The sequence below is a fragment of the Acomys minous genome, assembly GCF_964271855.1.
Source record: "Acomys minous genome assembly, chromosome: 13".
NCBI classification, from domain to species: Eukaryota; Metazoa; Chordata; class Mammalia; order Rodentia; family Muridae; genus Acomys; species Acomys minous.
The window spans coordinates 9571848-9584966 of NC_140495.1; the positions used below are offsets into that span (position 1 = coordinate 9571848).

The 13119-nt window shown below is 44.6% G+C and overlaps 1 protein-coding gene across 1 annotated transcript in view; it reads right to left on the reverse strand.

The window, feature by feature from the left end:
• DYNC1LI1 (dynein cytoplasmic 1 light intermediate chain 1) overlaps window positions 1–13119 on the reverse strand; it is a 38434-nt gene that overhangs the window by 16595 nt on the left and 8720 nt on the right. The gene's annotated exons all lie outside the window — the stretch shown is intronic.

Here is a 13119-nt window from a genome sequence, read left to right on the forward strand (position 1 = left end):
CTCTCCCAGTACTGTCGTTACTCGTTAAATCTTGTCCATCCTGCTATGAATGGGGTCTTCTGTGGGACAGAGCGGCAAAGCAGGAGGCCATAGCTCCAGGAAGCGCCCTATTTTACAGCATCCTAGATGAGTCTGTAAGGAGGAAAGGGCTCCCTCTCAGCCTTCAGTCTGAACAATCTCAGCTGCATAGAGATACTTTTTTTGTTTAAAGCACAGCATACAGGCAAGCTTGCAAAAAAGTACACTGCAATCTGCAGAGGACAAGGATAATAGAGCCTCACACTCTTTTTAAATTTTTTAAAAAATTTACTTTTAAAATATGTATATGTCGGGGGAGGTATGTGCAGGTGTCTGCGGAGGTGAGAGAACCTGACCTCCCTGACATGGAGGTAAGCATGGCTGTGAGGCACCCAGCATGGGGACTGGGACCCAAACACAGATTCTCAAGAGCAGATGTATTCTAACCCAGAGCCATTTCTCCAGCTCTCCACCACTTCTTTTTGAGAAAAGGTTGGTCTCCAATTTCTAACCTGCTTACCTCAGCTGGGACTTGTGACCTGGGAACAACTCCCACTGGCCTGGCCTGAGTCATGCCCACACTATGGAGAGTAGATGGTTTATTTGACTGATCGGGACAGGGAACTAGGGCCCTTGGCAGAACCATTACTGACCATGAGACATGGGGTTGGGAGAGCAGAGAAGGGATAGTAAGTTGGGCAGGAGAAAAGAATAGAAGGAAAATAGAACAAACAAAAGTGGGAAATAGCCTTAAAAATATTAGTGGCAGGGAAGCGTGTGATTTAAATTTGGCAGATATGGGAAGTTTAAGGGCTAGGATGTGACTTAGTTGGGCGTCTTGCCTAGCATGAACAAAGCTCTGGGTTCCCTTCCAGCACCACACAGACCTGGTACGGGGTACACCCTTGCAGTCCTGCACTTAGTGAGTAGAGGCAGAAGGTTCAGGAGTTCAAAGTCAGTCTCAGCTAATAACTGAGTCTGAAACCAGCCTAGACTACATAAGATCTTGTCTCAGTATTTTTCATCATTGTATTTTTCATTTTATTTTATGTATTCAGGCACTTTGCCTGCATGTATGTCTGTGCACCAGGTGTATACCTAGTGCCAGAAAAGATAAGAAGATGTCAGATCTCCTGGAGCCAGAGCTAAGCTCCCGGTGGGTGCTGGGAACTGCGCAGGAGTCCTCAATGCACTTAACTACTGAGCCACCTGTTTTCGTTTTCAAGAAAAAGAGGAGAAGCTGGGTGTGGTGGCACACACCTTTAATCCTAGTACTTGGAAGGTGAATCTCTGTTAGTTCAAAGCAAGCCTGGTCTACAAAGAGAGCTCCAGGACATGCAGAGGAAACCTTCTCTCAAAAAAACAAAAATAAATAAAATTTAAAAAGTAAAAATAAAATGTCGGGCATGGTGGCACACGCCTTTAATCCCAGCACTCAGGAGGCTGAAGCAGGAGGAATGATTTGAGTTCGAGACCAGCCTGGTCTAAAAAGTGAGTCAAGGACAGCCAAGGCTACACAGAGAAACCCTGTCTCAAAAAAACCAAAAAGGAGGGGGAGGGGACTAAAAATAAAAATTAAAAATAAGAGGAGGAGGCAGCAACAGCAACAGCTGCCACCTATGTCACAGATTTTCTTCTTCTTTTTTTTTTAATTATGGAATGCTTCACAGGCCATGCTAATCGTCTCTGTATCGTTCCAATTGTAGTATATGTGCTGCCAAAGCGAGCACTGTCATAGATCTTCCAAGTGACTACCTCCGTATCTGACTGCTGTCACAAGATCATAGTGGCCACTTGTCCATTATTCATTCATTCATTCATTCATTCATTCCTTTCTCTTTCTTTCATTCTTTCATTCATTCTTTCTTTTGTTTTTCAGCATAACACTGGCTACCCTGGAACTTGTACTGTTGATCAGGCTGGACTCAAACTCAAAGGTCCAGCTGCCTCTACCTCCCAAGGACTGAGATTAAAGGTGGACACCACTACTAGTGTTTCTAGTCATGGTGTCAGGTGGAGGCAGAGGTGACACTGGCACACCCAACTCAAAACAAAGTGTTCTTGGGGGCTGATGAGATGGCTCAGTGGTTAAGAGACTTGCTGGTCTGTTAGAAGACCTCAGTTTGGTTCTCAGTACCCACATCAGGAGGTACTCCAGCTCCAGAGGGATCCAACAGGCACCAGCACATGCTCATACAAAGAAACACACACACACACACACACACAGAGTAAAATAGACCTAATTAAAGTTTAAAGAAGCAAAGTATTCCAGATGCAAGGTCTTAGTTACATTTCTATTGTAACCCTGACCATGACTAGCCGGGTGTGGTGATGAACGCCTGTAATCCCAGCACACCAGGAGGCAGAGGCAGACGGATCTGTGTGAGTCTGCAAAGCAAGTCCAGGACAGCCAGGGCCCTGCCACACAGAGAAACCCTGTCTTGAGGGGAAAAAGACCATGACCAAAAGCAACTTTGGGGTGGAGGATGAGCAAGGAGGGTATTTCATCTCACAGCTTACAGGCCATCACGCATTGGAGTTAGGGCAGCAACTCAAGGCAGGAACCTGGAGGCAGGAGCTGAAGCAGGATCGAGTTCACAGCAATCCACCTGCCTCTGCCTCCAGAGTGCCGGGATTAAAGGCATGTACTGCTACGCTGGGCCACAAAGCCAATTATGAAACCCAATTTAAGAGTCTTCATCAGAGATGGGCGTGGGGGTGCACACCTATAATCCCAGGACTCAGGGAGGCAGAGACAGGCGGATCTCTCACCATATTACTGGATAAAGACAATTCAGTAAAGCCAGGCATGGTAGTGCATATCTCTAACCACAGCATTTAGGACATTGAGGTCAGGAGGACCATGAGCTGAAAACCAGTCTCAACTTTATGAGTTTGAAGCCAGTTTAGGCTATATGGCACCCTGTCTCAAAGAGAAAAAAAAGAAGGGAAGGAAGGAAGAAAGAGGAAGGAAGGAAAAAAAAAGCAGGGCTCAGTGACACATGCCTGTAATCCCAGCACTAGGGAGCCAAAGGCAGGTGGATCTCTGTGAGTTTGAGGCTAGCCTGGTCTACAAAGTGAGTCTAGGCTAGCTAAGACTATACAGAGAAACCCTGTCTCAAAAAAAAAAAAAAAAAAAAGAGGGAAAGAGAAAAAGAATAGATACATAGCAGATTACTACAAAGCCATTAAAGAAATCCTGACATTTGTGACCACAGCATTGAACTCAGAGGACACTAGGCTAAGTGAGATAAGCCAGGCACAAAAGACAAATACCACAGGAATCTCCCTTCTATACAGAGCTAGATGTAACGGAAGTTTTGGATTCTATGTAAACCCAGTTATGCTCTGTAAGTATGTTTTTCTTTAATTCCAAGTGTGGGACTTTAGTTTGTCCACAGCTGATAACTGCCTCCTGTGGGGCATGGTCTTTGCTAACTGGTAACTGCCAGCTTTGTGTGGCAAAGACTCTAAGGAGAGAGAAGTGGTGGGGTGAGGTGGTGGCGGGTTTGCTGTGGATGGAGATTAGTGCTGCTCCAAAAGAACCCATTGACCCTGAACAGCTGGGAGAAGAAAGGGGTCTGGACTGTGTCTACTAACCCTCTTTCTCATCCCAGGGTTAAAGGGTTGGTAGAAGGGAGGTGGAGGCTTCAAGACCCCAAATAAAACAGAGTTTAAAAAACAAGCATAAACAGCTACAAGCTGAGGTCACAAAGATCACGGTATCAGGCAGGAAGGGAGAGTGGTACCCGAGCTCTGCACTGCAGTAAGCATGAGGGCTTGCAGCGCTGTGCAGCGTGGGGACTGCCTAGAGCATGCAGTAGCATGTGGGGGGGGGGGGCACACGGACAGGATAGGACAACACAACTGCCCAGAGCTGAGGCCTCTCATCACAAGACTGGCAACATATGAAATGACAAGCCATTGCCCAAGGTGCTTATGTCCCACACAGTATGTTATACACATTAAGCATGCATAATTTTACCTAATTAAGAAAAAGAGCTGGGTGTGGTGGTGCAGGCCTTTAGCCCCAGCACTCCGGAGGCAGAGGCTAGGAGATCACTGTGAGTTCAAGGCCAGCCTGGTCCACACAGCAAGTCCAGGACAGCCAGGGCTACACAGAGAAACCCTGTCAGAACCCCCCCCCCAAAAAAAAAAAGAAAGAAAGAAAGAAAAGAGGCCAGGCGTGGTGGTGCACGCCTTTAATCCCAGCATTCCAGAGACAGAGGCAAGCAGATCAATGTGAGTTCGAGGCCAGGATGGTCTACAAATGGAGTCCAGGACAGCCAGGGCCACACAGAGAAACCATTTCCAGAAACAAAAGCAAAACTAATGATGATGATGATGATGTGATGATGTGGTCAGGTGTGGTATCGGACGTTTTTAATCCCAGCACTCAGGATGCAAAGGCAGGTGGATCTCTGTGACCTTGAGGCCAAGGCTGGTACACAAGGTGAGTCTAGGGCAGCCAAGGCTATACAGAGAAACCCTATCTGAAAAAACAAAAACAAAAGCAAAAACAAAAAAAGAAGAAGAAAAAGAATGTGGCAATTAAATGAGTATTTCATGCCACTTTTATGTATATTATTAAACTAGCCATCAAACCAACAGATTAGGTCAGAAACAGTAATATCTATGATTATTATCTATGATAATAATTCTCATAACTCATCAGTTTAAGCTGGGAAAAAAGCTAACTGCTACAAACTGGGATAGGTCAACACTGCTGCATTGGTCTTGTAATGTGAATTCTTTTAACTATATAGCATCATGGCATTTAACTTACAGCTTTGTAGTTGCTTGAGAACCATAAAGAAGAGAATTTCTATCCATCACCTCAGGAGGCTAGAGCAGATCCTAGCACTAAAAATAACTTGAATCACCATGTTAGAAGAGTTATGGACACACTTAAGAGATCTGCGCCTGCATACAAACCATGAGCTAGAAATACAAAATCCACAACCACAGTCACTGTCCTAAGGAGAAAGGAGCCTAGTAACACCTGAAGTCAGACAGCTTTGCAGCCAAGGTAACACATCAGCCAAACCTTGCAGAATTAATTAACCACCAGGAATTAATCATTCCCGGAAGAGAAAGGGAATGCCAGGCAAAGTAAGTGCCCTTCTAACAAGGACAAATAAACACTTGATAATGGCACAGCCTACGGCTCAACACTCTGTGAGGTGAGTAGGATCCCAAGTTTGAGGCCAGCTTGGCCTATGTAGAAAGTAAACAAGGGAGCAAGCTTAAGGCCAATGCCAGGCTTTAAAAAGCTACACTGTCCTTATGATAATGGAGAGCCACTACAGTTTAGATATTTTAGAAGACCAAGTGGCAGAAGCCAGAGAGACAGACTCAAGTTCAAGTCTGAAAATCCAGGTGGTGGCGCATGCCTTTAGTCTTAGAACTCAAGGAGGCTGAGGCAGGTAGATCTCTTTGAATTTGAGGCCAGCCTGGTCTACCGAGTGAGTTCCAGGACAAGCAGGACTGCACAGAGAAACCCTGTCTTGAAAAACAAAATAAAATAAAGATTAAGTCTGGAACAGTCTTCCCAAGCCCATGGCCACAGCTAGTCAGGAAGCTAAGGCAGGGATGTTTCAAGTTCAAGACGAGCCTAGGCAATGTAATGAGCCCTGTCTAAAATAAAAACAAAACTAAAAGACCATTACCATGGCACTTGCCACTGAGCCCAACAAGCTGAGTTCAGTTCCTGGGACCTACAAGGGGGAAGAAAGAGAGAACTGAATCTTGCAAGTTGTCCTCTGACCTCCACATTATGCCAGGGCATAGACACCTGTGTACCGAGGCATGAAGATACTCACTGCCACACACACAACAAATTAACATTTAAAAATACCACTGCATGCCTTTAATCCCAGCACTCAGGAAGCAGAGGCAGGAGGATCTCTGTGAGTTCCAGACCAGCAGATCTACAAAGCAAAACAGGACAGCAAGGGCTGTTACACAGAAAAATCCTGTTTCAAAAAAGAAAAAAGAAAAAAAGCCAGGCGGTGGTGGCACAAGCTTTTAATCCCAGCACTCGGGAGGCAGAGGCAGGAAGATCTCTGAGTTCGAGGCCAACCTGGTCTACAAAGTGAGTCCAGGACAGCCAGGGCTACACTAAGAAACCCTGTTTCAAACCAGAAGCACTGGCACAGGCCTTTAATTCCAGCACCTGGGAGGCAGAGGCAGGTGGATCACTGTGGAGGCCAGCCTATTCTATAAAGTGAGTCCAAGATACTCAAAGCTACACAGAGAAACCCTGGGTGGGTGGGGGTGGGGAGCTGAGGCTGTGGCTCTGTGATAGAGCAACTACATGATATTTTCATGGTGGTTCTAGGGGTAGAACTTGTTGCCTGATGTTCAAAATACTAACACTAATATTAATAATAATGTAAAATAAAAAAATATGCCTCCAACCTTCCTCACCTCCTGTTGACTTTCTCCACAGAACTCACCAGCACACACCTGGAAGCTGCAGAAGGCCACTTATTTGTCTGTTCTGTTCACTGTCCCACCCTAGAAAGAGTGATGAAAGTATCCCTAGGCTTCCATAAAATGGCCACTGAAAGGTGCCATCAACTCAGTATTAGCCCAGAATTCTTGTGAGTTTCAAAAATCCCCTTTCCTATTATAAACAACAGTTTAGGCCAGAGTGATAATGTCAGCAGGCCTTTAGCCCCAGCACTCTGGAGACAGAAGCAGGTGCGTTCAAGGCCAGCAGAGGCTGCATAGTGAGATCCGTCTCAAATAAATGTGTGTGTGTACATAACACACACACACATAAATATTTATTGTTAACACACATACACATACACACACATACACACACTCATACATAAATTTTTACTGTTAACTGGTCTGAAAACCAAAGTACTAAGAAGCTAGAGCAAAAAGGATGACATGACAGGAATGTTAACACACGCTTCCATTTTTTTCTTTTTAAGATTTATTTATTTATTTATTATGTATGCAGTGTTCTGTTTGCATATATGGCCTGCAGGCCAGAAAAGGGCACCAGATCACATTATAGGTGGTTGTGAACTCAGGTGGGAATTGAACTCAGGACTTTTAGAATGGCAGCCAGTGCTCTTAACCTCAGCCATCTCTCCAGCCCCCACATTTCCATTTCTTAAAGTAGGTAAGTGGGCTCTATAAAAGTGGGAAGGGGGGGGGAGGCTAGCTCAGTGGTTAAGAGCACTGCCTGCTCTTCCATGGGAGCCGGGGTTCAATTCCCAGCACCCACATGGCAGCTCACAACTGTCTGTAACTCCAAGATCTGACACCCTCACACCAACGCACATAAGTTAAAATTAAATAAAATATTAAAAAAAAACAAAAACTGGGAAGTGGGGCCGGAGAGCTGGCTCAGCAGTTAAGTTAAGAACACTTCTTGCAGAGGCCTGGAGTCCATTCCAGCATGCCTGTAGGATGGCTCACAACCACCTGTAACTCCAGCTTCATGGATCCAGCACGCTCTTGGGGACTCCAAGGGCATCCATCACACATGCACATACGCAAACAGACACATGAGCACACATTAAACAAACAAACTTTTCAAAATGGGGCACATAGTTGGGATATAGCTCAATAGCAGAGCGCTTGCCTAGCATAGGCAAAGCACTGGGTTAGAGTCCCAGTAAGATAAAGAAAGTTAAATAAATAGGAAGAGCAAATGTAACTAAAATCTTTTATTATTTTTACACTAACTTATTTTCTGTGTGTATGTGTACAGGCATAGAAACAAAGGTGTGTGTGTGTAAGTCAGAAGACAACTTGCAGGCCTTGGTTCTCTTCTACCATGTGGTCCCAAGGTTCAATCTTAGGTCAAGCACCTGTGCCATATTTTTTATTTTTCAAGACAGGGTTTCTCTGTGTGGTCCTGGCTGTATTGGACTCACTTTGTAGACCAGGCTGGCCTCGAACTCACAGATCTGCCTGCTCTAACTCCAGAATGCTAGGATTAAAGGCGTATGCCACCACACCCACCAGACTCTCTGTAATTAAATCTTTTTAAAAAAGATTTATTTACTTATTATGTATACAGTGTTCTGCATGTACACCTGCACACCAGAAGAGGACACCAGATCTCATTATAGATGGTTGTGAGCTACGATGTGGTGGCTGGGAACTGAACTCAAGGCCTTTGGAAGTGCAGCCAGTGCTCTTAACCTCTGGGCCATCTCTCCAGAGCCCCTGTAATTATATCTTAATGACCTAAACAATGCACAGTGGAGCATGCCAGAATCCCAGCACTCAGAAGGTAAGTGAGGCAGGAGACCTCAAGTTTGGGGACTAACATTAAGTTCCAAGCCAGCCTAGGTTACCTTGTCTCAAACAACAAAAAGACAAAAGCTCCTGTAGGCAGGTTCTCTAGCTATAAGCTGGACACAAAGGACTTGCTTATGAGGAAACCCCAGATAAGAAATTATCCTATTCTTCTCTGGAAAAACCAGATACTTCCTCACCAAAACAGAAGCCATGTCTTAGGCACTGACGATCCATTACCAGCACTCATGTCAATTACTCACCGCCACACACTGCTCATAAGTTACCTCATCTGCAACTACTTGTCCTGGGCCTTTACCACATCAATTAAAACTGCTTGTGACTCATGCTTATAAAACTTGAGGAGGCATGGTGGCACACTCTCTCTGCTGTGAGGCCAGCCTGATCTACATAGCAGAGTTCCTATGGAAGCAAACAGAGGTGAAAGCCCTGTAAAGTCAAGCACCCCTGACCCCCTGTAGGTGATGTTAAAATAAGTTTATCTAAATTTGCATCTTTGTAAACTAGATTTTCTTGTTTCTCTCTTTTCGGCATTCACGCACTGTGTGTGTGTGTGTGTGTGTGTGTGTGTGTGTGTGTGTGTGTGTGTCAAGACAGGGTTTCTATGCATAGCCCTGGCTGTCATGGAACTCACTTTATAGACCTGGCAGGCCTCAAAATCAGAGATCTGCCTGCTTCTGCCTCCTGAGTGCTAGGATTAAAGGGGTGCGCCGCCACCACCACTGGCTATAAAATAGGTTTGGTTTGGTTTGGTTTGGTTTGGTTTGGTTTGGTTTGGTTTTTCAAGACAGGGTTTCAGTGTGTAATAGCCCTGGCTGACCTAGACTCACTTTATAGACTAGGCTGGCCTCAAACTCACAGAGATCCGCCTCCTTCTGCCCCCCAAGTACAGGGATTAAAGGCACAGGCCACCATGCCTAGCCCATAAAATAGATTTTTTAAAGAGCGAACATACTTTCATTTTTTTCCCCTAGCACTGGGAATTGACTGTAGGACCTCATACACTCTAGGTAGGCAAGCATTCTACCACTGAGCTACATCCTCAGTCCTAGGAGACATATTTTACAGTGCTTTTAAAACAAATTAAAGCTGGATGGGCTGACGCCCCCCTATAATTCCTCTGGAGACTGAAGCAGTTTTGAGGTCAACCTGTACTACATAGGAAGACTGTCTCCAGAAGCGGAGGATAACAAGAAAAGAGAGACAGCCTGGACAGATGCTAACGTAATAGTTATTTTCATGCCCACACACAGATGCCAGGAAGTTTTTCATGTAAATGGGCAGAAAATTAATTTAAGCTAAACACATAAGTTTCTCACAGGTTTTAAAAAGATTTATTGTTTATTTTATATATATGAGTGCTCTATCTGCATGCACACCTGCATGCCCAAAGAGGGCATAATATCCCAGTATAGATGGTTGCAAACCACCATGAGGTTGCTGGGAATTGAAGTAAGGACCTTCGGAAGAGCAGACCGTGCTTGTAACCCCTGAACCATCTCTCCAGCTCCTCACAAAGTCTTTTATAGACTCTAATTTTTTTTAAAAAATGTTTTTCTGGTTTTTCGAAACAGGGTTTCTCTTGTAGTCCTGGCACAGAGATCCGCCTGCCTCTGCCTCTGCCTCCCGAGTGCTGGGATTAAAGGTGTGCGTACTTGCACACATGTACAAATGTGCCACAGAGTTTATGTGGAGGGCAGAGGACTACTTGCAGGGAGGTTGCTCCTCTGCTTTCACTATGCAGATCCTGAAGGCCAAACTCGGCCTTAAGTCTTTGACACACTGAGCCATAGCATTGTCCCTCCCTCTTAGCTCTTTAAAACTGTAAAAACAGTAACAAAAGCCATTCTTAGCTTGTTGGTCATTCATGAAACAATCCCTGAATGTCAGGTGAGAACTGTTTTGCCCTAGGCAAGTTTGGAGACTTGTAAGATCCCATGGACAGGGGAAGAACCTGTGTTTGACCAGGAAATGAACAAATGAGCAAAGGCTTGTCGATCACTGTTGCAGACTACAGGGAAGCCCTCCACTGTAAGCCGCATTCCAAGTTACTGTCAGTGCTCTGCTCAAATAAGTGCTCAAACAAGACCAAGCACTTAACAGAACTTCAGTTTTCCCTAAAGCAACCACAGCTATCAATTCTCATGCCTCAGCTCAAATTTAAACACCAAAGTGGTCAGGCAGTGGTGCCACGCACTTTTAACCCCAACACTTGGCAGGCAGAGGCAGGTAGATTGCTATGAGTTCGAGGCCAGCCTAGTCTACAAAGTGAGTCCAGGACAGCCAAGGCTACACAGAGAAACCCTGTCTCGAAAAAATAAACAAACAAAAACCTCAGTTTTGTTCTGTAAATATGCTTTTGTTTTAATCCCAAGTGTGAGATATGATACTGCCTTAGTTTACCCATAGCTGATAATTACCTCTTTCAGCTCAGAGAGGGTCATGGTCATTGCCAGCTGGAGATAGCTTAATTCTGAGGACTCAGAGAAGGTATAAATACGAGAGCCCAGAGAGAGAAGGAACGGCTGTTTGCTGTTGCTAGACTGCTAGATATCTGTACTGAGATTGGTATTTCCCAAAGAACCCAACCATCCTAAGTCTAAAGAGGTCTATATCCTCTGTCCCTTCTAACCTTCTTTCTCTCCTACCTAGTGCTGGAGGGTTGAAAGGAAGGTAGAGGCTTAAGGAACCCCAAATAAAGTAGAGTTTAAAAATCAGTGCCTACAGAAGTTCTGGGATTAAAGGAATGAACCACCACCGCAAGACCAATATACTTTGGTTTGTTTTTGTTTTTTTGTTTTTTCTTTTTCTTTATTTGTTTGGTTTGGTTGTTTTCAAGACAGGGTTTCTCTGTGTAGCCTTGGCTGTCCTGGACTCACTTTGTAGACATCCACCTGCCACTGCTTCCCGAGTGCTAGGATTAAAGGAGTGCGCCACTGGAGACTGGAGAGATGGTTCAGCGGTTAAGAGCATTGTCTGCTCTTCCAAAGGTTCTGAGTTCAATTCCCAGCAACCACATGGTGGCTCACAACCATCTATAATGAGATCTAGTATCCTCTTCTGATGTGCAGGTGTATATGGAGGCAGAACATTGTGTATGTAATAAATAAATAAATAATTTTTTTAAAAAAAGGTGTGCGCCACCACACTTGGTGCCAATATACTTTGTAATGTCAATTTACAGATGAAGAATGTGAAGATTAGCTGGGTGTGGTGGTACTTGCCTTTAATCCCAGCACTTGGGAGGCAGAGGCAGGTGGATTGTTATGAGTTTGAGGCCAACCTGTCTACAAAGTGAGTCCAAGACAGCCAAGGCTAACACAGAAAGACCCTGTCTCAAAAAAAGCCAAGGAGGAGGAGGAGGAGGAGGAGGAAGAAGAAGAAGAAGAAAAGAGGAGGAGGAGATTTAGATGTGATCTCTAACTGTGACATACTATCATCAGCTGGTTAGTTACCTGGACACGTCAGGTAAATTCTACATGGAGATCAGCCCCTATCTTCATAGCGGTGGACTGAAAATCTGTTTTTTTTTATCATTCACTGATCTGTGACATACTAGAACTGAAACGCCTCTGTGAGACCACCTCCAGTACTTTAAAAAGAACATCATGAAAATAAGAAGCATTTGAAAGTGAGAAGACACACACATGACATAACTGCTACTACAACACTAAAACACTCCATTGTTCCCAGCATTTCACCTAAATTACAGCACGCCATGCTCACAGGCTAGGAAGTGGATTGGTACTGCCTGAAACTCAAAGCAACTTAAACTCTGCCAGTGCTCATGAACAAAAAGCCACATGGCCACCTTGAGCCTGCGTCAGCTCCCCTGTCATTCATGACAACGGATCAAACTAAATAGCACTCTGCAGTCTTCTTTGTCTGCTCTTTTGCTGAGACACTGCGCTCCTGCTTAGCAGGTTTGGTGCCACACTCCTTCTCTGGCATCTCATCAGAGGGGTCACTGCACATCAGGGTACACATCATGGTAAACAGGTGAGAAGGAATGCCCAACATGCCACATAAAAACAACTTTATTTGGGCTAGAGAGATGGCCAGAGGTTAAGAGCACTGTTGCCAGGCGTGGTGGCGCATGCCTTTAAATCCCAGCACTGGGAGGAAGAGGCAGGTGGATCACTGTGAGTTCGAGGCCAGCCTGGTCTACAAAATGAGTTTAGGACAGCCAGGGCTAACACAGAGAAACCCTGTCTCGAAAAACCAAAAGAAGAAAAGAGTACTGTTTGCTCTTCCAGAGATCCTGAGTTCAGTTCCCAGCAATCACATGGTGGCTCACAACCATCTATAATGAGATCTGGTGCCCTCTTCTGGCATGCAGGCAGACACTATATATGTAATAAATAAATCTTTTTTTTAAATAAAATATTATTTATTTACTTTGTGTATGACTATTCTATTTACATGTACATCTACATGCTAGAATAGGGAATCAGATCACATTACAGATGGCTGTGAGCCACCATGTGGTTACCGGGAACTGAACTTGGGACCTCTGGAAGAGCAGACAGTGCTCTTAACTGCTGAGCCATCTCTCCAGCCCAATAAATAAATCTTAAAAAAAAAAAAAAAGAAAAGAAAAGAAAAGAAAAGAAAAAGAAAAAGAAAAAAACCCTTTATTTGGCCATAACCTTGCGTGATAAAACATAAACTAGCACACTGTTCTAGTGTTCTAATGACAAATGCCATGAGAGACCTTTCTTTTTCTTTTCTTTGTTTTGTTTTTTGAGACAGTGTCTGTCTATAGAGCCTTAGCTGTCCTGGAACTCCCTATGAAACCTAGCTGCCCCTGAA